The 24,323-nt window shown below is 35.7% G+C and overlaps 1 protein-coding gene across 6 annotated transcripts in view; it reads left to right on the top strand.

The window, feature by feature from the left end:
* Positions 1–24,323, top strand: part of NIPBL (NIPBL cohesin loading factor) — a 135,015-nt gene that overhangs the window by 4,679 nt on the left and 106,013 nt on the right. The window contains exon 2 of one of the 6 annotated variants that reach the window (XM_010395171.4): positions 20,635–20,686. The exons of 4 other annotated variants lie outside the window; for them this stretch is intronic. The gene's annotated coding sequence lies outside the window, so the exon portion shown is untranslated. Of the gene's footprint in view, positions 1–20,631; positions 20,687–24,323 lie in introns of all 6 variants that reach the window. One more of the 6 variants, XM_019283351.3, reaches the window with a different exon arrangement.

Genomic DNA, 24,323 nt, shown 5'->3' with positions numbered 1-24,323 from the left:
AGGAGCTGGGCCTTTAACTGCACCATTATATTCAACCCTACCCTTGCAGCCCCAGTTCAGTGCCTCATACAGGGCATGGGAAATGACGGCTGACCACTATACTCTTATAACCTAGTTTATATACTTACCATTCAGTGTGTAGCCTGCTGCCTTATTACCTGCTGTGTACATCCCAGCCTTTCAGGAAGACTGAAGTGTTTTCATATTTTAATTTGTAGAGTTATCTCAAAATAAAGTGCTTTGCAAACATTAGAGAGCTTTGGTTTTGCACATCTGTAAAATACTATTTCACTTTTATAGATGAAAGACTGAAACTGAATCAAAGTAGTTTTAAAAACTTATAAATCTTGTCTATTGTGGCATGTATGCTTTACTCTTCAGATTTTTAAAGTTACTTTACAGCACTAAGGAAGTTAATAATATTGTTTTTGTTGACCTTATTTGTGGTCATGTGTGTTCTACATTTCGACAGGTTCATTGTTTCTCCTGAAGCTCTAAAAATTATAGAATGCATTTTCACTGAGGGCCTTAAACATCTATTATATTTCAACTCTTTTGATCATGCCAACAAATGGAAAAGAACAGACTTCCTGCCTGAGAACCTAAAAAAGAATCACCATCTATCTCTTGAAGTTTATCAGGGAGAACTGAGAACGGGACTATATCGTAACCCAAATGCCGCAAGTAATTAAACATTGTGGCTACAATATTGAACATAGAGATACAAAATGTTACTGTTACTTTCTAGGATTGCTAGTTCCTGTTGGAAGGTGTCCAAAGTGTTGGGTTTTGACTCTTGGGGGGAAAAACTCTGGCTCTTGACTTGATGATAATTGTTGCAGTTGATGTAGACTGCTTGAATGCCCACCTCTGCATCTAGTGGTCACGCCACTGCGATGTCAGTCAGTTGTCAAGCTCCCCTAAGACTGTTAGGGAAGCAAAGCTGTTCTGAGGTGTAATAAGTGCGTTCCTGGTCAGAAAATTGCTTTGGGGATGTAGGAAGTCCAGGCCCAAATGCATAATTTTTATCAGAGAGAGAACTCAGAGAACTTATTGAACTTCTTTCTTCCCCTGTGGCTTTTTATATCATGTACTCAAGGCATGGCTCAGGGGCTGTGAGTACATTATGGAACAAGCTGAATAAGTAGCACTTTAGTCTTATTAACGTCTTTCCTTTCTATATTTACTTGTGAAGGTTTTCTGTGAGAGTATGTATGTGGAGGGTTTTTGTTAATTTGTTTTGGTTTTTCTGCTTTTGATTTTTTTTAAGAAGAGTTGATTTTTGTAAGTGTCAGTTCCCAGCAAAAGATGTTTTGAATGAGAAACTTTTAAATGAATTGGTTTTATTAACTGTGTTTTATTAAAATTCCTAAACAGGAACGTGTTACGTCCCACATAAGGGGCCTCCTACTTTTTAAGTTTGTGTTTCATGTCATGTGCCATAAATGGGGCAGTGATCCTGTCAATGACAAGAAATGGTATATGATGACTATCACAACACACAAGGGACTAAAATGTAGATATAAGCAACCATAATTCTGACATTTCTTAGTACTTTGATGCTTGTTTTTGTAGTACTAACCTTTTTTCTCTCTTTTTTCCCCCCCAAGCTCGCTGAATAACAAACATGTGTTTGTGATAATGCAATTTCTATCTCTCATCTTTGAACTCAGCCTTTTCTCTGCGTTGGCCAGGTGCTCAGAAAGGATGAGGTTGCAAATACTCTGTCTCTGAAATTTTGTTTTCACCTCTTACGACTTAATAAGACTGTCCCCTTTTCTTTCATATTATTTTCCCTTCAGATGTGTTGCTTTCTCTCTTTCTTCAGATATGCTTTCTGGATATTGAGGATAGGAGGAAAAATTTAGAGGGCCCTCACCAGATGCTGTGTACAGCAGCTGACTTAAAAAAATGTCTGTAGAAAAAATAAGCTGGAACCTGCTTTTTGTAGTCTAAAAGCTGGAAAAATTTTTATAAGATCCTAATGAGGCTGTGGTGAGAATTTGTGGGGAGTTCTTTGTGAAGATTTAAAATCTTTGATTTTTTTTAAACTTTGTTTTTTTTTTCTGGAGGGAAAATTTAAAATCTACTTGATGATGTGGATGCTAACTTTCTAGTTAAAACTAAGGTGATATGATTGCTTTTTACTGTGTGGATGCTATATGTCCTTCTTTTTTTCTTCTGAAATAGTGGGAAATTGATTTTTTTTCTGCTAGCATGTGCAGTGATGGTTGGTTCTTCTTGGCAGTTTCTTTTAAAAACTCCTGTTGAGGCATAACCTGTAACAGAGCAAAATTTCATTTATTCTGTTAAAATTTGGCAGTTACAAGGATATGAAGCATTTCTTAACAGATTTACTGGCTGACTTTAAGAATGCATGTTTCTCCTTGCATATAGGTAGGACTGGTAGTGTTCTCCTCTCAGTTTCCTGCTTACTGACATACTATTTAAAGGTAATGATTTTACTTCTGACTTTGCTAAACTTCGGTCATTTGGGCCAAAATCTTCCATGTTGAGTGAATGCCCTTTATTGACTTACTCTCTGAATAATGTTTTAAATTAACATAGTTCACTGGCTTCTAAGGGTCACAATAGAGAAAAAAATGTTTAAAAATTATTCCTGACCTTTTTTCCAAGCAATTGGAGCACCACTGTTTTTTGGGAAAAGGAGTTTAGAATTTCAGTGTGAGATGACTTTTTGAATTAATAATGTGCATTTTATTGCCATTTAAAAAGCTTTCCAAAAATTGGCCAAATTATTAGTGTCGAAAAAATACACTGACTTCCCTGATTGCAGGCACTATTGTTGAAAAATTTTGTGTGCACAACAGAGCTTTCCTAATAAGTTCTAAGCAGTGAGATGTGGTACAAACTCTTAATTTTATGGTGTCCATTCCCTGCTTATCCACAATACAGATTAATTTAAGTGTGTAAAAGACAAGAAGTGAAGTTGCAGATGGATGGAAGGGTGAACATATGGAGAAGGAGTGTGGTGGACTGGAACCAGACGTACACAGATGGGAAGGGAATGGAGTTTGAAGGGTAGGAATAATTGGGAGGAGGTAGGAGCTTTGAAGTTCTTTAGGAGCAGGGCCACTCCTTAAGATGATCAACACATCTCCTATGAAGACAGTCTGAGGAAATTGGGATTGTTCAGCCTGAAGAAAAGAAGGCTCTAGGGAGAGACTTCATAGCACTTTTCAGTGCCTAAGTGAGGCATTTTGGGAAAGTTGGAGAGGCATCTTTTACAAGGGCATGTAGTCCTAGGACAACAAGGAATGGCTTTAAGATGACAGAGGGAAAGTTTAGATTAGGTTTTAGGAAGGAATTTTTTACTGTGAGAGTGGTGAGATACTTAATATGTTGCCCAAAGAAATTGTAGTGCCCCATCCCAAGAAGCGTTCAAGGCCAGGTTGGATGGGGTTAGTGGAAGGTGTTCTTGCTCATGGCATGGAAGATGACCTTTAAGGTTCCTTCCAACCCAGGATCATTCTGTTATTCTATGAAATAATTACTGAACTATGATGACTGGATAAAGGAGCTGGTGGGGCAGATATAAATGTCCTTAAGAAAGATAAAGCAAGAGCTGTGAAACAGGCTTATCAAGCAGCCAAGGCAAAAAGGTACTGTAGATTTGCTTCTACTGTCAAGGAAAGCAGTTTGGGGATGAGAACGGATGGGAAGTGTCTTCTGAGAGAGGCCAGAGAGGGGAAGGAGAAGAAATTGCCTGAGAAGCCGGAGGTACAAAACAAGGATTGGCTGGGCAAAGAAGCATTGTTTCACACAGAGGAATTCATTGTTTCAATTGTCCTTTTTTTTTTTTCCTTCTAAACTGAGAAAATAACATAGTAAGAAAAAAAAGCTCAGAAATTTGGACTACTTCTTATAAGAGCAAATGCTAGGAGATTCTGTAGTTCAGATTACCTGTGTAGGTACCTGGTATGTGTGCCACCTTTGTGAATGCATTGTGGTACTCTGTCATGCCTTTTTTACTGACAACAGGATGTCTATTTCACTGACTGTGTAAAGTAAGTTGGATTGTGTTTTATAATTTTTTTTTTTTTTAATACAACGGGTATGTGGACATCTCCTACTATTTGCCTTAGATATTGTTGATTCTGCCTTGGGGAAAGGGATAAACTCTTGAAATTGCTTGCAGTCCTGTCTTTTATGATTAAACATCTTGATTTCTCTTTGGTGTTCGGTGTATAGCCTTTTACCTGAATTGATTCATGTCATGAAGCCCTGCTCCAGAGACAGAAGTCTTAATTTCCTCATAGGCTTTTCTGTGGTCTGTATTGGAATCTTATAACGCTCCACAAATGCTTATTTTTAAATGTTTTTGAGGGTAGTATATGATCATGCAAGTTGAGTACTGAGATGCAGAACTTGGTCTTTATTAACTTCGGAAGTCTAACTGGAACAAGTGTACAGCCTTAATTTTAAATTAACTTGCTTTTTTCTTTGCATCATGATTTGTATGATAATAGTGGAACAAATCTTGTTAATTTTGGTTACAAATATGACTAATCAGTGCTTGTTCAAATTAGGCTTTGGAGCCCGCAGGATGAAAGGAACACAGAAATATTTACCATTGGTAATAAAAATAGAATGAGATTCCCAAGAGTGGCATTTTTCTGTTTCCTGCTATCTGATCTGAAGCATCTTTCCGTTCATATTTTCTTTGTTTTTACTTGGAGCTGAAGTGTCATGTGTACAACAGACCTTACAGCCTTATGAATAGCTGCTGATTCATTTCCATAGCAGATCACACCTGTAAGCTGAAGGAAGATTGGGCCTGGGGGTATCAGGGAAGTGTTACACAATTACATAATCCAAGGACTGTGTTGGAATTCTTGGAGGCAAGGGACATTTATTAACTTTTGGTTGACTTTGCAAAGACTTTCAGCCTAGGGGTGTGGGATTTCCTGTAAAAGTCTAGGAACCTATGAGTTGATACTCAGAAAAAGTAATGTTGTAGTTTGATATCAACTTTTTAGTGCTGAGTGCTCTGTTTTAGAGGATGTTTTTAAAGTCATACCTCTTAACATTTTTGAGAGTTTTTTATACAGCTCTGCATTTAGTGTGATACATTTTTAAGCATTGTCTTTTAAAATAGCTGTTACAGTGCAATAAGTAAAATTTTCAATCTTGATTTCTACATCATAAAAAGGAATTGGAGTGAGATCAAAAAGGGACTTTGTTGTGATATTGCTGTTGAAACGATCAGCCCTAGAATGTGAGTCAAAAGTTTGAGATGTGTGAGAGTGCAAAATGGAACTCAGCTCCTGTGGTGCTAAGTGAGGGATCCATATTGGTTAGTGAACATTGGAGAGATTTTTACATCCTGGAATTCAGTTTAAATCACTTTGTTTGAAAATCATATTATCTTCTTCACTTTTTTTCCCTGTTCTAATTAATTTTCTTTGCACTGTGATGTAGTACTATTTCAACAGGAGGATTTTTCAACTGCCTCTATACTTCATGGATATACCCCATGAAGTATAGAGCCAGTTAAAGACGCTAAGAGATAGTGACAAAGGCATGTTTGAGTGTCCTGCTGCTGAGGAGGATTTCCGAATCTGTATCTGATACCTCGAGCAAGTGTTCTATCTCTGTGCTCCTGAGATTTTGAGTGAAGTGTTGGAGGCAGTGGCTAGTACATAGTGCCAAGTAATCAGTTTTGTATGTTAGGTATGTTCAAAGCATCTGTATGACTGGGCTTTCCTACTCTGAAGATCTTGCCCAGGCTTACATGTAAAACAGGTGTTGAGCTGCTTAGTTCTGACATACACTGAAGCAAGGTTGTAGGTGAACTTTTCTGGTGATAAGTTAGGCAACTAATGGCTTAGAGAGTTGTAGGAGCACACTGTGCACTCTACAGTCACTATTATAAAAGATTATTTAAAGTTATGACTCTGCATATTTACTCACTGGAGTAATTCCTGCTGGCATTCTATCTAGCATGATGTAAAATTTAGTCATGTTATTTGCAAAAATAGATAATTATTTTTACCATGGAAAATATAATTAAAATATTTGAGGAATTGCAATAAAAATGGTACCATTTAAAGACTGGTTTGTCTGTAATTCGCTAAATATCATTACATGAACAAGTCATCATTCTTGTAAAGTAAACATTCTCAGTTTTCACATCATACTATAATTTTAGCCTGCAACCTGGAGAAAGAATAATGAGAACCATTTATTTAATTTAGTGGCATATTAAATGCTTGTATTGAATTAGTGGACTTCAGAATAGAAATTCTCTCTTGTTTTGTAAATGTTTGTGTTTATTCCTGACAAATCTTTTTTCTAGACTCAAAGTAGACATATGATGTCATGAAATTAAGCAAGTTCCTAATCATATCTTGATAAACAATTAGTCAGTAATGTCTTACAAAAATTTCTGTAGGTGGACTTCTGAGAATTCAACACAAGTCCTGATAATTTGAAGTTATTGCATGCTCAGTTACAGTGAACATTCAATTGTGTATATGTAGCATGTGGCAATTGCACATAACTTGGGTTATTTTAAACCTGTTGCATTGTTGGTTAAGGAAGGTTAGATTAATTTGCATTTTTCATGGGCATTATGTACAGTTACTGAAAGTCAGCTGATGCACAGTTAACTAGAGAGTGTAATCTACCTGGGCTAATCAGCTTGCCTGAGAGTGGCTGACACTCCATGTAACCCTATGTAAAATTTGGGAGAGAACAGTATTTGTCTGAAACAAAAACATTCAAAGGCTACTAGCTGCACCTGATTATTGATACAGGTGTAAATTGGACCACGTGTTTTGGGAAGGACAAACAAAATGGGTGAAATCGTCATTGTAAAATACACAAATTTTGAAATTTGGATAGATGATATCATAAAGCTTGTTATAGACGTAGCAGATAATTATTTTAAACAAGAACAGAAACATCAGTTTTATGATGATGCTTACGTGCTTATACTATTTTGTAATGAATCAAATAAAAGTTAGAAAATCGACAAACTTTAGTTTTAAAGGTGACCCTATAGAAATAGCCTCAGTTACCAAAGACATTAAACTTACTGTACAGAACTTAGAAGTTTTATTTGCAAAATGACATTCATCTTGATAGGAAGAATTCAGTTTAGTTTCATGTGCGTGATTATGATGAATAAATATTCTGTTAATAAAGCTACATGCAGGTTCATTAATAATGCTTTGAAATGATACATTTGCAAATGGATTACTTTCAGTGGGTTTACACATGTATGATTACTTAAAATTGATGTCAACACATTTGCTTCCTAAAATAAGAAATAACAAGGACCTTAATGTTAGGGTATTCACATACAATAAAATATTTATTTAATGAACTCAATGATTATAGTAGTACATAGTGGGTCCACACAAGACAAAATAGCTCTTTTTTTCTTTAAATAATACCTAATAATTTTTGGGCTAGATTTACCCGATTAAGGCTTACAGTAGCTTTATGATCCTGATGTAGTTACTTAGTATTGTTCCATGGTTAATTTGGTTTTTTCGTAATCCTTGTTTCCTGGATCTTTGTAAGTTAAAGTTTGTATTTTGGGGGAATGGGTTGGGAGTGGGTTGTGGTCTGGTGTGCTAATTGCTGAAATGTAGTGCTGGGCTCCCACTTGTGATTGCTTTGCAATAACTTTGCAATAACTTTCTGAACATAGTTTAAAAATTCAGCACTCATTTAGCTTACTAACACATTTATCAGTGGTGTGTTAATTAGCGTCAGAAAACTTGAAAGTTTTGAGGATTTTTTTATAAACACCTGTGTAAAATGCTTATGTGTTTGCTTGGTAATAACTCAGATACTTGCCCAATGAAAAAGCAGAGTTGTCTTTGAGAATTCACCTTAAAATCTTTTAGAAAAAAGAAGTACCTCCTTGACAGTCAGTGTCTTAGAAAATATAGAAGAGGATGTTTGTTGTGAGTAAACAGTAGGAATAATTAGCAGTGGGGGGAGCTCAAGTTCCTTGTAATATGAACCTGGAAGACACAAAAGTAAGTGAATGTTGGATTATGTGAGATAGCAGTTTAGTACTATACAGAATACTACTGTCAGTATAAATTTGTGTCTCAGACACAAGTATTATCATGTATGCCAAAGCATGCAGACAATGATGTCAAACATTTGGCCTGGGAAGGCCGCTTGTGGTTCTGCAGACTCTAAATTATGGTCTCCCATGGCAACTGTTAAAGAGAAAAAAAGGATTATGAGTTGAGATGTGTCCCAGGATCATATCCTGTGAGTTTAACGTGAAGGGTTTATTTTTTTCTGGACGTAAACAACCTGTTCACACAAGAACAGATCTTTACCTTGCTGCTAAGGCACTGTTCTCTCAGTTGTGTGTTTAATCACAGAGATTGGTAAGTTAGTAATTATTCTGTTGAGAAACAGGACAAAAACTCAGTAGTTTTATGGCCTGGACAAGTGGCTACCAGTGGTTAGTGTGCCTGCGTGTGTAGGTGCCTTGGCATCCAAAATAGGGATGAAATAGTATTAGCTACTCCTTATTCCTACTTCAGCATGTATATGTCAGTTTTGATGCAAATCTAAGGTATTTGATACCTGATCCATTTCAGATGCTTCTGGTTTCTCTTCAGATGGTATGTGAGTGAAACTAGAGGGGTATCATCCTTAATTTTTGATGCTTCTGAATTGTTAGAATATTCCCAAAAAGATGTGTCTCTTCTGTGTCTGCTTTGTGCTAAAATAACTTTCAGTTTGGAAAAAAACCATGTGGATTGTAGCAAAGCTGCAGAGAATTGAGAAAAAACTCCAAAATGAGCTTGTGACTTGTGAAACAATGTTAATGTTTCATAGCAGAAAGATTGAGCCATTGTTCTAAAAGGTGGGTGTTATTAACTGCATCTCAGGAAAGACTGCAAAGATCAGCTTTAGTCTTCCCTCAAAGGTACTGCCCTACAGGTATATATTTCTAGCAGTGCTATGGTTTACATCTTACTTTGTACATACTTATCTTCATTCATCAGTGATTTATGATTGGCAAACAACTGTAACTGTATTTGTCTTACGAGAGAGTGAACTGAAAAGCATAGCACATTTATTTTAGGATATTTTAAAATGTTTAGTTTTAAAGTAAGTAGAAGATACAATGATAATAATTCAATTTTGTGAGGTTTTAATATTTTTTTCAAGATAGGTAAAATTTAGCTCAGTTGGTTCAAGCATACTACTAGTAACACCAAGGCTGGAGATTTGTTCCCTATATGGGCCAATCATTTATGAGCTGGATGATGATCCTTGTGGGTCTTCCAACTCAGAATATTCTGTGATTCTTTGTGACACTTCAAATGTAACTTACGTTATTTTAAAATCCTCTCCCTTCCTAGAAAAAGGGAAAATGTAATTGCAAGTTACTGTGGTTCAACAGATTATGAAAATAAAGTGCTCAGCATCCAATTGTATAAATTCTATTAAAAAATTAAGCATGACTCACTAATCTAGTCTTCAGTTTATTCATTAATTTGATGATCTGCATGGTCAATTATGATTATCTGGTATCTGTAGCACATGGGCCATGGTTCACCTTTACCTTAGCAACAGCTGGAACAATAATGCTGTCTAAATTCTAGTCAAAAGTTTTGTATTAAAGCCTCAGTGAAATTGAGAGCTATAATTAGCCTTCTCTTCCACAGTAGTGAGGTTCAAACCTTTAAGAAGAGATGGTTGTCATTTAGAATTAAGTACCTGGAGAATAAAGTACATAACAGATAAAGAACATCTGTGTGTTGTCAGGGATGGAAGGATTCAGTGTTGATTTTTGTGGTGTGACCGTGTGAGGACTAATTTAACCTTCATGAAGGAGTTCTTGGGCCTTCCCCATGTGCCCATAACATAGTCCACTTGGCAGTGCAGCCAGGAACTTGGAACTGTGTCCCTGGCCTAAGACATACTTCTTTTACATTAGCTCATCTGTTTAGAATTTAGATTTAGATATAGGATGCACATGGATTTTTATTTGATCAATTAAATGGTATCTACAACTCATAGAAATAAAGTTCACACATGGGAAAATGCAGATTTTGCAGTTTTGATCATTAATTAATGACCAACTTCCTCATATTGGAAGGTGTGACTTATTTATATAAATATGGAAAAAATATGTGCTGTACATTAATGAGTAAAGAAGCAGTAGCAATGCATTTATTCTCTCTCAGGTTTTACCAGTAATTTCTTTGAACAAGTATTGCTAAGAGCACTTTTTTCTTTCACATATTAATGGGGTTTTGGTGTGTTTTTTATTTGTCAATTTCATTAACTCCTTGCTTTTGTATGTTAGAGTTTGTATATGTGACATAATTAGAATATACTTGCTGGAAAGGCCATGTGAATACTTTAGTAAGTGAAGTTGAAAACAGGCTTAGCTAAACCTAAACCAAGCTGCTCTTACACTGAGAATTAGATTTCTGCATTTCTCTGATGCTAGTTTAAATATCTACTTTTTAGAAAAGTGTAGTTGTTTTTCATTATTAAGGGCTTGCTCATCTCTTTGTTTTCCCACCGTCCCCCACAATTTTGAAATTGGCTATTTAATCACTAGCTCTCATAAGCCAGTGAAGAAGCCACATCATGAAAGACTGCTCGGGGGGTACAGGGAAATAAAAATCTTTCTTGTCCTGTTTTACTTTGGAGCATTGACAGAAGATACTGGTTGGGTGATGTATGAATGAGGCCAGAGCTTTGCAAGTATGTGACATGAACTAGATAGTCCCTTTCTCGCCTTGCAAAATATAAAGAGAAGTATTTTGATGTCAGTAAGTTGGGTAGGTTTGTGGGAGAAAACTTGATTTCTGAGGGAGCATTTGTTGTTGATTTGCAATGAATTTCATTGTTTGTTTTATGGTATTGCAGTGCTTGATTAGAAGTACTTATAAATGATTTTATAATCAGGAATACTGACTTTCAAAATATGTTGCTAAAATAGATCCTGAGAAATGTTTTGGCTGGTTGGAAGATACTAACAACTTACACATTTCAATATAATAGATAATTCTGCCTGTATCTTTTATTTTCTTTGCTTTTGGGGTAAAATGGATTTACATGTATGAATGTGTTGTCTTGTTTTCTTTCTTATATAAAGTTGTAGCGGTTATATGATCTAGTGAGGACTTTCTGTATGGAATGTACAGTTTTTGATGATACTCTGCTCCGAAGCAAAATAGGAACACTGTATAGCATCTCTGTTTTTTGGAAATCTTGCATCAGTAAAAATCCTTAATCTGACTTTTGAAAACAACATAGTGATATTTGTGGGGAAAATTCAAATCAAAGTGTACTAGACCTGCAATTGTAGAATGTAATTGTTTTATTTTAGAAGTACTGCAATGTTATAAAGTTGAAACAACTAAAATTCTGTTATTTTAAATTAAAGTCTATTTCTAAGATGTGTCCACTTTGACATATGACAGTGCTCAGCGAAGCATTTTAATTTTAAAAATTCTCATTGAGTTAAATGGATAGGTGTTTGGGAAGGGCATAAATATTTTCTCTCTACCCACTGAAGGTGAGGGAAGTGGGATTTTCACCAATGTCCAGTGTCTCCCCCCTGTACTTTATTTATAGGGGTCTCATATGCTGTAATGTGATCTGAATAATGTCCTAAAACTTCTGGCCATTAAATTATTTCTGTTTCTGTACATATGTAAGTTAGTAGCTGTAAGATATCTTCCAGTCTTGTATGCTTCTTGTTTTTCCAGTTATTTTCTAGAACCTATCACAGACCACTTCAGAGAACCTTAGACTGCTCTGAACTCATAGAGTATTTAAAATTTTTGTTAAATAGGTAGGTTTATTAAGATATTACAGGAGATGCCAAGGACTTAGGGAGAGGGTTCAGTTGCCTTGTCACTAGCATGATTTTTTTTCCTTTCTTTTTCCTTTATTTTTTTTTTCCAAAAGACTATTGCCTGTTTACCAGATCTGTTCTTGGAAAGTACAAGACACAGAGAGTTAAGATGTCTGCGGTTCAGTTTATCTCTCATCCTTAACTCTGCCTGCTATATTTTTTTTTGTCAAGTTCATATGACAGGACAATTATAATATGAACAACTTTGCTTATTCAGCTCCCCAGTTTTGAGTGTGCTACATTTAAATTTCCCTAAGCTAAAAAAAAATACTCTGGGTGCAATGATTATATTAAGACCAGCTAGGTAAACTATGGTAGTCAATGACATTTAGCTGAATTTATTCCTGTACTATAAAATTGGTGGTTTAATTATATGAGTTTGACAGTATAGTACTGGGGAAGCATAAAGATTATTAATCCAAGCTTTTATGGATGATGCAAAATTAAGCCTCTCTTTTTAGAGCAAGGAGGTTTGTTGGGAGTGACCATGCTTAGTCAGTGCACACCCTATCCTAAATTATAGAATAGGTACTTTGTTTATGTGAACAGTGATACTTTTTTCCACAATAGATAGTGCAGAAGCTTTGCAATTACTGACTTTAAATGAGTCTATTAAACTAGTTTATTCAGAACTGTTGAGTTGTAGTGAGAAGTAGTGGATGTACACGGCTCTGATCTTCTGACTGTCCAAAACTGGAAAAAAAAGGAAAAATGCTTTTATTCAAAATCGGTGAATGAAACCTCACTATCAAGTTTTATTTACCTTTTGTGGTAAGAGCCACCTTAACACTGCAATTTTGTTTGAATCTGTTAAAAGGACAGTCTTTAAAAAAGATTAAATATCTGTGGTAATACCGTTGCATGCAGTCATTACATATTGACTGAGAGTCCTTTCCGGTTTATGTATCTTTTCCTTCCCATGTTTTGTGTTCGAGGTGGAAAATACAGAGTTTTACATTTGTTTTAAAACATGTTACCAAATAGATTGTCATATGCAGGAGTTTAACTGTGACTAACAAAATCTGAAATCCTCTAATAATTTTCTAGTTTCACAGTGGTTCTTCTTTTAGCCCTCATTTTGATATTGCTTGTCCAGCCACCCTTGTAACTACAGCTTTAGTTTACTCAAACTAAAAAAGATTCATAATTTAGGTCCTGTTACTGGTAAGTGTTGCTGGCCAGAAATTTTTATGATTGGCTTGATATCATTAATCTTGCTTGTATTATCTGAGTGTGTGTCTGTGTATAATACAAAGAGAACTAACAAATGTGTAATTTGAACACCAGTTTGAGTACCAGGCAGAAAAAGCCCCAGGCAGTCAAACTGTGACTTAACAAAAAATGTATTGATTCCTAAAAAACAGCCTTTCAGAATATTGGATTATTTCAGTACGATTATGTCAGTTGCGTTTCAGTCTATTTTCTGAAACAATGGAAGACATGCATTACTGTGTTGGAAATTAGTTTATTATTTTTCATAAGGATTTGTCTATCCAACTGAACATATTAAACCAGTGAGAGACATACTATGAGACCATATGTTAATATTAATGGTGTAATCACTCTTCTCTGTACTTTAAGTTATCTCTGAGTTTAATTTCTTAGCTTTTCAAGTTCTTAGCTTGAAGAGTGTGCAAAACATGGTAAAATGATGTAGAAGGTGGTATGACTAAAAAAGGAAAAAAAATATTTTTAAAAGCTTTGCAACTTTTAAATTTTCCAGTACCTTCAGCAGAGGGTCTGGCTGGTCAGGTGTCATACCCAGCTTAGAATCACAGAATTGTGTTGGTTGGAAAAGACGTCTTAGATGAAGACCAACTGTAGATCATTGAGTTCAGCCATTCCACAGCTTACACAGCTTGTGCCTATTGATACTTGAAATTGTGTGAAAGATTAATTAATTGTTAATTAAATTATTAAGAAACAATTGTTAAGAAGCACCTTTTCTAACTACTGCTTGAGAGATCTTGGTTGCATTGTAGCAGAAATGTTTACAAGAAGAAAATATTTTTGAAGTTAACCGCTAGAATAGTTATACACTGTTTTGACATGCGAACTGATATTTTGAAGAATGTGTTATTACATTCTGTTGGTTAGGCCTTGCCTTAACCATATATTTTGCATTTAAGTTTGGATTTTCTGTATGCTAAATAGGTTTCACTGAATTCCTGTGTAAGGTTATATGTTTAAAAAAGTCTTATGTTAAGAGCTGGAAATACCTACATGCAGTTTAGGGGTCAAATGCTTCTCCCTGTTCACCACATCTTGTATTGATTAGGCATCTCTGCCTACCACCCTTTAAAACTCAAGATAACTTTCTGCTCCTTTACAGGCCAATGAACACATCTGCAGGATCCATAAATATTCCCAAGAAATATTGCTGCTGAATCCCAGGCTTTACTTGCCCCTTCACTGAAGTACTACTTAATTTCTAGTATTTACTAGTGCTGTTGTTTGTGAGTCATGAATCATCTTGGGTCATTAAGCTTTTCGAAGAGGATTACTTGACAGTGTTGGAGTTGGTGCCAAAATATTGCTGAGGTTTTACACAGAAGATGTTAATGCTTTAGAAGGCCTGTATTCTTAATTTGGATTTGGAGGTCAGGCACAGAATAGAATTCAAGTTACAGAAGAGCTTGCCCTTTATATTTGAAATAAGAACCTGTATAAAATGAGCCATTTTCAGTGAACAGTGAGGATTAAATTAAAACTATGCCATATATTCGTATACACAGTCTTGCATGATGGGTTAAATATCTGCATATATACATAGAAGTTGCAGACCTCAACCATGAGTTGTTTTCAGTCAGTTTATTCAGTAGACCAAAACCACCTTCAAATGAACTGTTAGGGTTTACTTGGCAAGTGAAGTATCAGGTGGAGTTTGAGTTTGATTCTCCAGAGAGCAGCATGGGTAATTCTTCTACAGTATAAAAATAGAAGTCATGATCATTTTGCTGATATTCCAGTCTACAGTAGTAGTAACTTGGTTCAGTCCTAGGTGTTTTTCTCTAAAGTAGTACCAGTGAAAATGGCCAGATGTTGCCAGGGTTGTTATGCTGCTGTGCTGCAACCAGTGTAAGGTAAAGTTTCATGGATTCTGCCAGACAATGTGGTAGAAATTCTTCAGTGACCTGGGTGTATTTTAGTGATTATATGTCTTCATTTTAATTTGGATATAGTATGTGGTGTTATTATATGTATATAAATACATATATGTTGTCAGGTATGTGGGGACAGTCAGGGTGTTTGACAGTTGCAGAACATTGGGGTGTGAGTATTTAAAGTGACCAATTTCCCCCTATAGACCAGCTAACTATCAATAAGATGGTCGAAACAGGTGAAACAGAAATTACCTGCTTTGGATCACTGCATAGTCTCTGGAGTAGTTGGAGGTGAGAGGCCTTTCATCAGAGTAATTTTCCTCACTGATGGTAAAGTTCCCATGATGTTTCTCTCTTTGTGTGGGTTTCGTTTCTTTATTTGGGGAGGTTCTTTGTTTTTGTTTTTCTTTGTAGTTTTTTGCCCCTATATATTTGGGTTCAGGTATACATCTCAGGTTTGAATTATTACTCTATAATATGTAAGAATTTGGAAATATTGATAGATAGGACAGAAGAATTCAGTGTATCAGTGCTCTCAAACATTATCTCCTTTTCTCACCCATGCTTCCACTGACACTGACATTGATGTACTATACTGCTGGTGTCCTGTCATGAGGTAGCAAAAGGAGCAGGATTAATCCTAGTTTTTCTTGGTGTTTATGTAGTAAATATTTCTCTTGATTCTTTGCATGAAGCAGTGGGGACAGCAGGAAGGAAACCTGGCTAGTGAATACAACTGAGAGAAATGGAAAGCAGTAAGAAGTAAAATAGTTGATTTTGAGAAAATATTTTTGCAAAACAACATTTTGAAGAGTTGCAGGTTACAACAATAGGAGGAAAGGAGGTACACTTGTTTTTTCTTTAGAGGTTGGAAATATACAGAAAGAGGCAAAGGGAGATAAAGAAATGGTTAGTGTCTTTCTACTATTTCTCAATCCAGCTCTTAATTGAATTAGAAAATTAAAATACAGACTTTTTTTGAGTACCCCCTTTCAGGTTAAGGTTAGGTCATCTCATTCTTACCCTCCTGTTTGTGTACTATATTGTCTTTTCTCATTGAAATGAATAATGAATCGGAGACAGTGCTGTGAGAACAGTAGCTTTCGGTGGCAGCCAATTCAGCTGTTACTTGGAACTTTATCCTCTACTTTATGTCAGCACCTTTAGTGCTACTACTCTCACTCACCATCTCCCATTCTCAGGTTGTCCTGCATTTACTGTTTTGTGTTAATTTCTATTTACTCTTCCTGTTTCTTGATGTGTTAATTTACAGAAGGCCATGGGACTAACTTTTGTCAACTGATCATGTTATTTCTTGCTCCATTTTTTCTGTTTATGTAAACAATACAGTAAACTGTTTAAATTCTTTTCGATTGTGAACAGTCTAAATTTTAAATATATGAATAATTCTGAAGTGATTCAGATTCCTGCTTCCATGTTTTTAATCTAGACCTATAATACAAACTTTTTATAAAATTGCCATACTAATGCAAAAGTAAATGAAACAGAAATCTTCCTGATGTAGAAAACACATGTTTTCTGGGCCTAAACTTCTGTTGTCAAAATACGATAGCATGATGTTTTTTGTAAATTGACAGAGGCTTGTTTGCACTTTTGCTATATTTTTTTTGCAAAGCTGCAGGAAGTCAGCAATGACCATAGCTCAGCTGGTGCACAGCAGCCTGAAGAAGAGACCTAAGCTGGAATATTGGCAATATAAACTCATTCTGCAATTTGTCAGGAAAACAATCAAGTCCATACATGAAATAAGTAGTTTTTCAAAAGTGGTGAAAGAGTAGCTCATTACCTCAGCTGTACAGCTGCCTTCTAAACCAAAAGTTACAATAACTTCTCACTCTCAGGAAAGATGGGGTAATTTGTGGGTAAATAAAGTAGGTAAATACAGTTACATTTACAAGTTTATGTAAATAGTTGTCGTGGTTAACTCTACCCCAGCTGAAACCAGCACCTTAGTGTATACAAGTTGTACCTTTTTCAGGATAATCAGCAAGTGTTCTGTGCTTTTTAAGGAGAATATTGTTTGAAAAAGATATCAGGGTGGAGAACACAAAGGACTTGTGATGTATCTAGGAAATATACTTTGTGTACAGAAGACAGAACAAAGCATTCAAAACATTTGACTGTTAGTATGAAAGGAGCAAATGATAGAGGAGGCTGGCCTTATTGGCAGTGTGGAGGAGGTGGCATGAAATGTGGTGTGAGACAAAGCATGTAAGTGATACGGGAGAAACTGCAAAATCTTGCAGCTGTAACATTGTGGGGTAGATATGGAAGCTGGTTGAAGATAGAAGACAAAAAGGTGGACTCAAAATGCCATGATGACAGTTGTAACAATGAATTATGCTGTGGGGCATGAAGACAAAATCAGTCTGAAAACAGAATGTAAATGACACAGATAAAAAAAAATCTCATGATAAAGCATAGCAAGTGTGACAGAGGGCTACTGAGATGATATGGGGCTGAAGCATGAAATTTAGAAGGAGAATTTGAGGTTTGGTTGCTGTGGTGAAGTGAAAGCTAAGAGAGGGATTGAAATGCTGTCTTTAGCTGGCTGATAATGACCATTTATGTAGAAGGTGCGGCAGACTCCTCTGAGGTGCAAAACAAAAGAAGCAACAGCTGCTCTTGCAATAAGGGAAATGCTGACTGGATTTAACTGGAAAAATGCACAGTGAGTCTCCATTCTTGAAAGAATTCAGATTTTGACTGGGATGGCCCTTAGTAACCTGACATAACTTTGAGATTGCTCTTCCTTTGAGCAAAGGGTTGGTCCAGATGCCCCTGTAACAGTAAAGAGGCTGATTTTGTGCCAGCTTCTGTTTAGAATCATTGTCTACACTTGGTAGCAACAGGAGTTATTGAGAGAAAGCTTTGTTAAAATACTGGTCCAGTTCAGTCTTACTTGGATGATGTATTCAAGATAATCCAAGTGTGAATACAAAGTTTCATTTAAACACAACATTTGGAGGTTACTCGCCTGTCTAGGATAAGTTATATGGTACCTCTTATGGATCTGATGGAATTAGACATTTCAGTTAGATTAAGATGTTTATCTAATTAAAATGTAATTTCAAATTTCGAGATCTGATTTACTGTAATTGCATATCCAGTTTTTGAAATTCTGTGTTTAAATGATGAAAGAAAGAGTGGGAATCATTGTAGTAAAGTAATTTACCTAGAGGTGTTTCCTGATGGGTGTTACTCAAAGCAATCATAATTAGAAGCTCAGTTTCTTCCTAATATTTTTATTTTTTATTTCCAGTTCCTATGGATGTACCTTTTTTGTAGGTGGAGACTACTGTTATATCTTCAACTCAATGTTCTTTCACAGTAGTGATATTTAAGGAATGTAATCTAATGTTTTCTAAAGAACGTACTTTATTTTAGCTACTGAAAAGTTATATGCTAGTTGAGAATTTAATTTTGTAGGTTAGTGCAAGAAGGAATGCATTGAAATGTACAGCAGTGTTAGGCATTAAAAGGTAGTTATTAGGAAATAAGAGTTCTGGAATATGAATCCACAAGCTTTATAAAATAATGACTTGTTAAAAAGCCATGAATAAAAAAAGAAGTTATCACTTGTGGATATAAAGTTGCTGTCTATCCTCAGCATATGGAAGGTTGGGAATACCTGTCAGGAAATATTTGATGACCTTGAGAGCAGCAGAAATAAAAGTAGGGTAAAATTCAAGTGCGAAGTGTTGGTACATTTAAAGATTCGTTACTAGAATTTATGCTGAAAACAGACAGCATTTCAGCATTGTATGTCAGAGGAAGCATAAGATCTCTGTATACTGATGTTATTACAAAATACTTAGTCATCAGTAAAATGAGACTATTAAAAAGCGTATGCAGTTTTTTTAATCTGTCAGGAAAAATATGTCTTTGTAGAAATATTCAAGTATCAGAATACATGCATTGACAATGTATTGGTGTGTGATTCTTTTGGGCTCAGGAGAATAACCAGAAAGCATCAAGTGTAGAGGATAATAAGAAGGTTGGAAAAATTTATGCGAAAAATTATTTTTGCAACAGAGGGCTCTCAGCATAAGCTACAGTGCAGCTAAACTAATTAAAACTAATTAGAACTAATTTGTTTACATGACTTTTGGACTACAGCTGGCTCATGTCCGACTAGCTTGGAGTGTTTACAAGTGGTACTCTTAATATTTGACCTATTCATGCCTCAATTCCCAAGCCTTTTTTCTCTCTTGTTCCATTTCTGAGCTGGGGACTATGTTTTGGTGTTCTTTGGGTTTTTTGGTGGGTTTTTAAAAGTGATTCTCCTGCTGTTAAATTTGTCAAGAGTATACACTGCTTGTGTTCTACAGTCCTGTCTTTAGGGGCTTGCAGAGGGGATGACACAGATGAGCTCTAAATTTTCTGGAAGGAGTCACATCTGGAAAGGAGAGGAGCTACCGGCCAAGAGGATGCAAGAAAAAGGGAACATAAACTGACTGAATAATTCCGGTCTGGAAATTTATATAAAGCTCTAGAATGCAAAAGAATGAGATACTGGAATTGCATTCCAGTAAGAATGATGAAGGCAAAATGTTTATGAAATTACTAAATATTTGAAGTACATTGTGTGATGTAAATTATAATGGTCTGGACTTCATGATCAAGGGATATTCTTATTTTGTAAGAAAACACTGTGTGAAAATTGTTTAATAATTTCTGATGTGAAAATATAAAGTCTGTAAATAACAAAAGTTGCAAGAACCTGAATATTATATATATGGGACTAGTATATTTAGCCATATTTCGAGTAATGGAATTACTGGTAGTTTTAGACTGTAGCTGTCTTTGAAAGGGAACTTAATATCTAATTTAGTCAGGCAGCCTTCTAAATGTATACTGAATTTTTACATTGATAGCTAAAATTTCTGGGTTTTTGTGGTTTTTGTTTTTTCTGTTGGGAAGGTAGAGTCATTGGTACTACTAAAAGGTGAGATTAATTTGTCCCCCTCACTTCGTTCAGCTGGAACTTACTATTCATACGTAAATCCACTGGTGCTAATAGGATTAAGATTTCTGGGTATCTTAAGGTGGAAATGAAACAAACATTTGTAGTGTTGAGCTGTTTCCATTGAAGGATTTTGCAAGTATAATGCAGGACCAAAGAAGTGGTGTGTTTGAAAGGAAGAACCTGATTTGATGCTGCGTTTGAAGGTGGACACTTAAAAAACAAATGCACTTGCTCTGCATGTTCCTTTTCTTTGAAATGAGTACATTTCAAAGAAATGGTGTTGATTTGTAGTCAATGCTGCTATAGGAGCTATTTTTTTGAGATAAGAGAATGGCATTGAATGTACTATGTGATTCACAAAGAAATCCCGTAGTTAAGACCCTGTTTTGGAAAGCTTGCTTTCTAAATGCATATTGTATTACTCAGTCTCTTTACCAAAACTATTTCTGTTGCTGAAGTGCATTTCTTTGTTTCAAAGGAATTGACTGTTTCATTTCTACTCTAGAATAGTTTTGCTCTGTCTTCATGTATACTCAGAGGGGACTTTTGTTCGTGAATGCTTCTGTGAATGACCATGTTTGATAAATTTTAGAAAAGAGTGTGGAAGGAATGAAGGAGGCTGAGTAGTTTTGTGTTCTGTTTCTGTATCTTAGCAGATGTGCCATCCCATTCCTGTGCAAATTTGAAGAAAAATTGAGGCATCAACAGGTGAGTTTACCTAGACCAAAAATCATGTAGCAAATGAATTGATAGTTAAAAAAAAGAACCATGTTCTTTCTAGCCCAGTTTGGAGGCCCATGCTTTTGCCATGATTTCAGTCCATATGCTTGGAGCCAAAGAATGGGTTGCTTATGATAGAGAAACTTGTTTTATACGAAAATCAGAGACCACGTGAGTTTAATCTACGCCTTAAACTGCAGTCTTATAAACAATGGTGATGGACATGGTGATATATCTTCCCTTCTTTACCGAACAAGGTTCAGTGATCCTTAACTGAGGAGAAAATACATTGTGAATTCCCCTATCCCAAGAACATAGTAAATAGAGTGAATAGCATTATGATACTTGGCTATATAATTATTCTTTACTGGGTGTTAATATAATGAAATTTTAGAACCATTTGTAGTCCCCAGTATGCAATTTCTGTCCCTCGCAGTCAAAAAAGGATGAAAACTTTCTGAGTAAAAACTGATTCTGTTGTGCTCTCTTCCTCTTAAGTTTTTTGATTAATTGGAAATAATTTGAAAATGCATTGGAAGAAAAACTTTTAATTTTGGCAGTTACAGAAAGTTAAATACTTACAGTTCTTGAGGTTTACAAAATTTGTGTGAAACTAGACAGTATTTCTACATTTGTAAAATTTAGGTTTGAACAAGCAGATTCAATTGTATCAGTGAAGTAAAGCTGGAAATAAGTATATGTAGATGAGACTTTGGTTATATTACTTTAATATTCTAAGTTGCTGCTGGTTAATGTTACCTTCATTTCATGACTTACTAAATTGCAACAGCATTTCATGATCCCTCTTCCATTGAATCATCATGGATTTGGTAAACCACCTCTGAGTTAAGTTGCTAGTCTGTTCAACTTGCTGACTATCATATGTCACTTTCTGTAGTATTTCCCTATCTATTGAGGTAAGTTTCTTAAGACTGTGAGTGCAGTTCCTTAGCTTAATTTCTTACAGAAAGAAACACAGTTGTACCAAATTCTGAAACTTTTCTGCCAGTCAGCTGTGTCTGAAAGAGAGGCACAGTTTGCTGTGGCATGCTTCATGACGGCTGTCTTGGCCAAATGTGGCATAAGCTTTAATTAGTTCTTCCCAGCCATGTTGTCTCAGAATAAAATCAGTCATAACTTCACTTTATAACATTGTCCAGCATCCATGTAGCTCTGAATTAGGAACGGGATGTTGTGTGTTGTATGTAGTATATCTGTAACCTGATAAATAAGAGTTATCCATAAACTGATAGATAAGGGATAAAAGCTGAAGTTCAAGTTGGTATGAATACGAAACTGCATAAAACAAGTTCTCCTTGGTTCTGCAGCACATGAAACTGTTTTGCTCTATCTCTGTGTACAGAGACAGGGAGAGAAACAGAGTTCTGGAGGGTGCCGGAATTCTCAGATGATGAGTTTAAACGCTGGTTGGTGTAAATTCTTCTGGCAATTCTGAAACACGAGTGTGAGAGGGAAAACCTTGCAGTATTAGCCTAGTTTTGTTATCAGGAGGCATGCTTAAAACAACCCATAAGAATTCTCAGCTTTCCTAGCCTGAAGGCAGTTTTGCAGAGGTGAAATACAGTTTCTAAATTCTCACATACTTTCTTTCTAAAACTTAAGAAATCCTTTTTAGTCTGCGTTAAAATTGAGTTTATATAATGGAGAAACCTTTATGACCCAAACTATGTACACAATAATTTTCTTTATTCTGGTTACTTGTTTATATAGTGCTATAAATTGACACATTTTTGTTTGTTTGGCTTTTTTGCATTAGATTTTTCAACAGCTGTTAAAATTACAAAAATTCCATTCTCCTCTACAACTGTGGAGGTAACTACTGTTAGTTTTCATTGGTAGCAAAGGGTTGTTTATAAGGTAAACTGCCTTGACTTGCCTACCTTTTCTTCTATTCTGCGCACTGTTTGTTGCAAAAATCAAGTGCTTCAGGTTCTTGTAATGTTGAAAATACTTCCCAGTATTTTGGTTTTACTGGTAAGACTGTGCTGTAGGAATTGCGGGCACTGAGGCCAGCTGTATGCTGAGTGTTAATGATGGTTAGTTTAGCAGTTGAAAGGCATTGTATTTGGTGATCCAAGAGAAGGGTTGCTGCAAAAGGAGAAATCTAAACTACAGGTACACTCTGATTGGGGAAATAGAAAAGTCAGATACTTGGATGTGTTCCTCTTTCAACTTCATCTGGTTGCAGAAAGCTTGTTTAACCAAAATTCTTCATATTTGTCAAAGCAAGACTGGGAGGCCTGTGACTCATATCGAGTACTATCACTTAAAGCTGAAAGCTGAGTCTTGTACAGTTCCATGAATACGTGAATTGAGAAGAGTAGAAAAGACTTCATTGTATCCACTAATCATGTAGGAAAAAATCTCTCTGTCATTACAGATATTTTGAATTTTGTTTAAAAGGCCCCTTCCAGCTGGAGATGTTGAGATACTTGTTTCTTTTTGGAAGATGCTTTTTAAAAGCCTCTGGTGGTTTGTATTGGGTTTGGTTTTTTTATTTGTTATTCTTATTTACAGTAGAAGGGATTTTTTTTGGACTATTTACTGTACCTGCTAGCTGTCTTCAAGCAAGTAACTTACTTTCTGCATTCCATCAAAGTAATGCATGAATAGAATTAAAAGCCGAAAGTAAAAACTACAATATGGAATAGCTTTGGAAATCAAAGTTTAGTGTAGACTTAATTCTTTGTAGAATTTGGTACAATTTCTGAATTACTGATGCCCTTTTAGCTTGTGGTAACCTTTTATAGCTGTGTATACTCTTGGTATATGGTTATGTGGTTAATTGTGACTTACTTGGTCTAAAGATAGAGGCTAATGTTAAATTCAGGAGAAGTTTTTGCTTTGTTACTGTCACTGTCAAGATTAGAAATGTTACTTTCCCTGGGGCCTTTGTAATCTAAAACTCTCACTGCTTGCTCTTAAAATGAAAATGGAGAAAATGACTACTAGAGTAGGAGTTCAAAAACAGAGTATTCTGCAATTATTGAAAATACTAATGTCGCTAATATAATGTTGCTCAATGGATTGTTTACACTTTGACTTTTTGAACAGAGAGCCTTAGATTTTGGGAAATATTTTTTTTCCTAAGTCTAATAAAAGATGTTGTCTCGATGGTTGAATTGTCTTTGGATTTATTTTGCTATAGAGCAAATCAGGTACTTCTGTGCCATCTTAAATAAAGATTACTGCTAAAGAAAATAAAGTGCATAGTCAATTTGAGTACATTGATTCTTTAAAAAATGGGAGGGTTTATATCCCCCTCCGACCCCCCTCCCCAATTTTCTGGACATCATGGTGTCCCTGCTTGAGTGGGAGATTGGACAAGATCATCTCCAGAGGTCACTTCCCTCAATATTCTGTGATTTTTTTTGGAAAAATGTAGTGAGATAATTACTCCTGGATGCATAAACACAGTAGTAGTTCTCTATTCCTTCCTTTTCCCTCAAAGGGTAAGGAGGTGGGGGGAACAAAGAAGGGAAAACAAATGTGTGGTCAGTGTCTTTGGTATTTGTTGTCATGAACTGTTTACCTCATTGGTACTGAAAGGCATTGTCCAGCTGCAGACGTGATGGCAGCTTGCAGTCCTTTCAAATTTAAAATT

The sequence above is a fragment of the Corvus cornix genome, chromosome Z (genome assembly GCF_000738735.6).
Source record: "Corvus cornix cornix isolate S_Up_H32 chromosome Z, ASM73873v5, whole genome shotgun sequence".
Classification (NCBI taxonomy): Eukaryota; Metazoa; Chordata; class Aves; order Passeriformes; family Corvidae; genus Corvus; species Corvus cornix.
The sequence above is the reverse complement of the archived record's forward strand: the minus strand, read 5'-3'. Positions and strand labels throughout refer to the sequence as shown.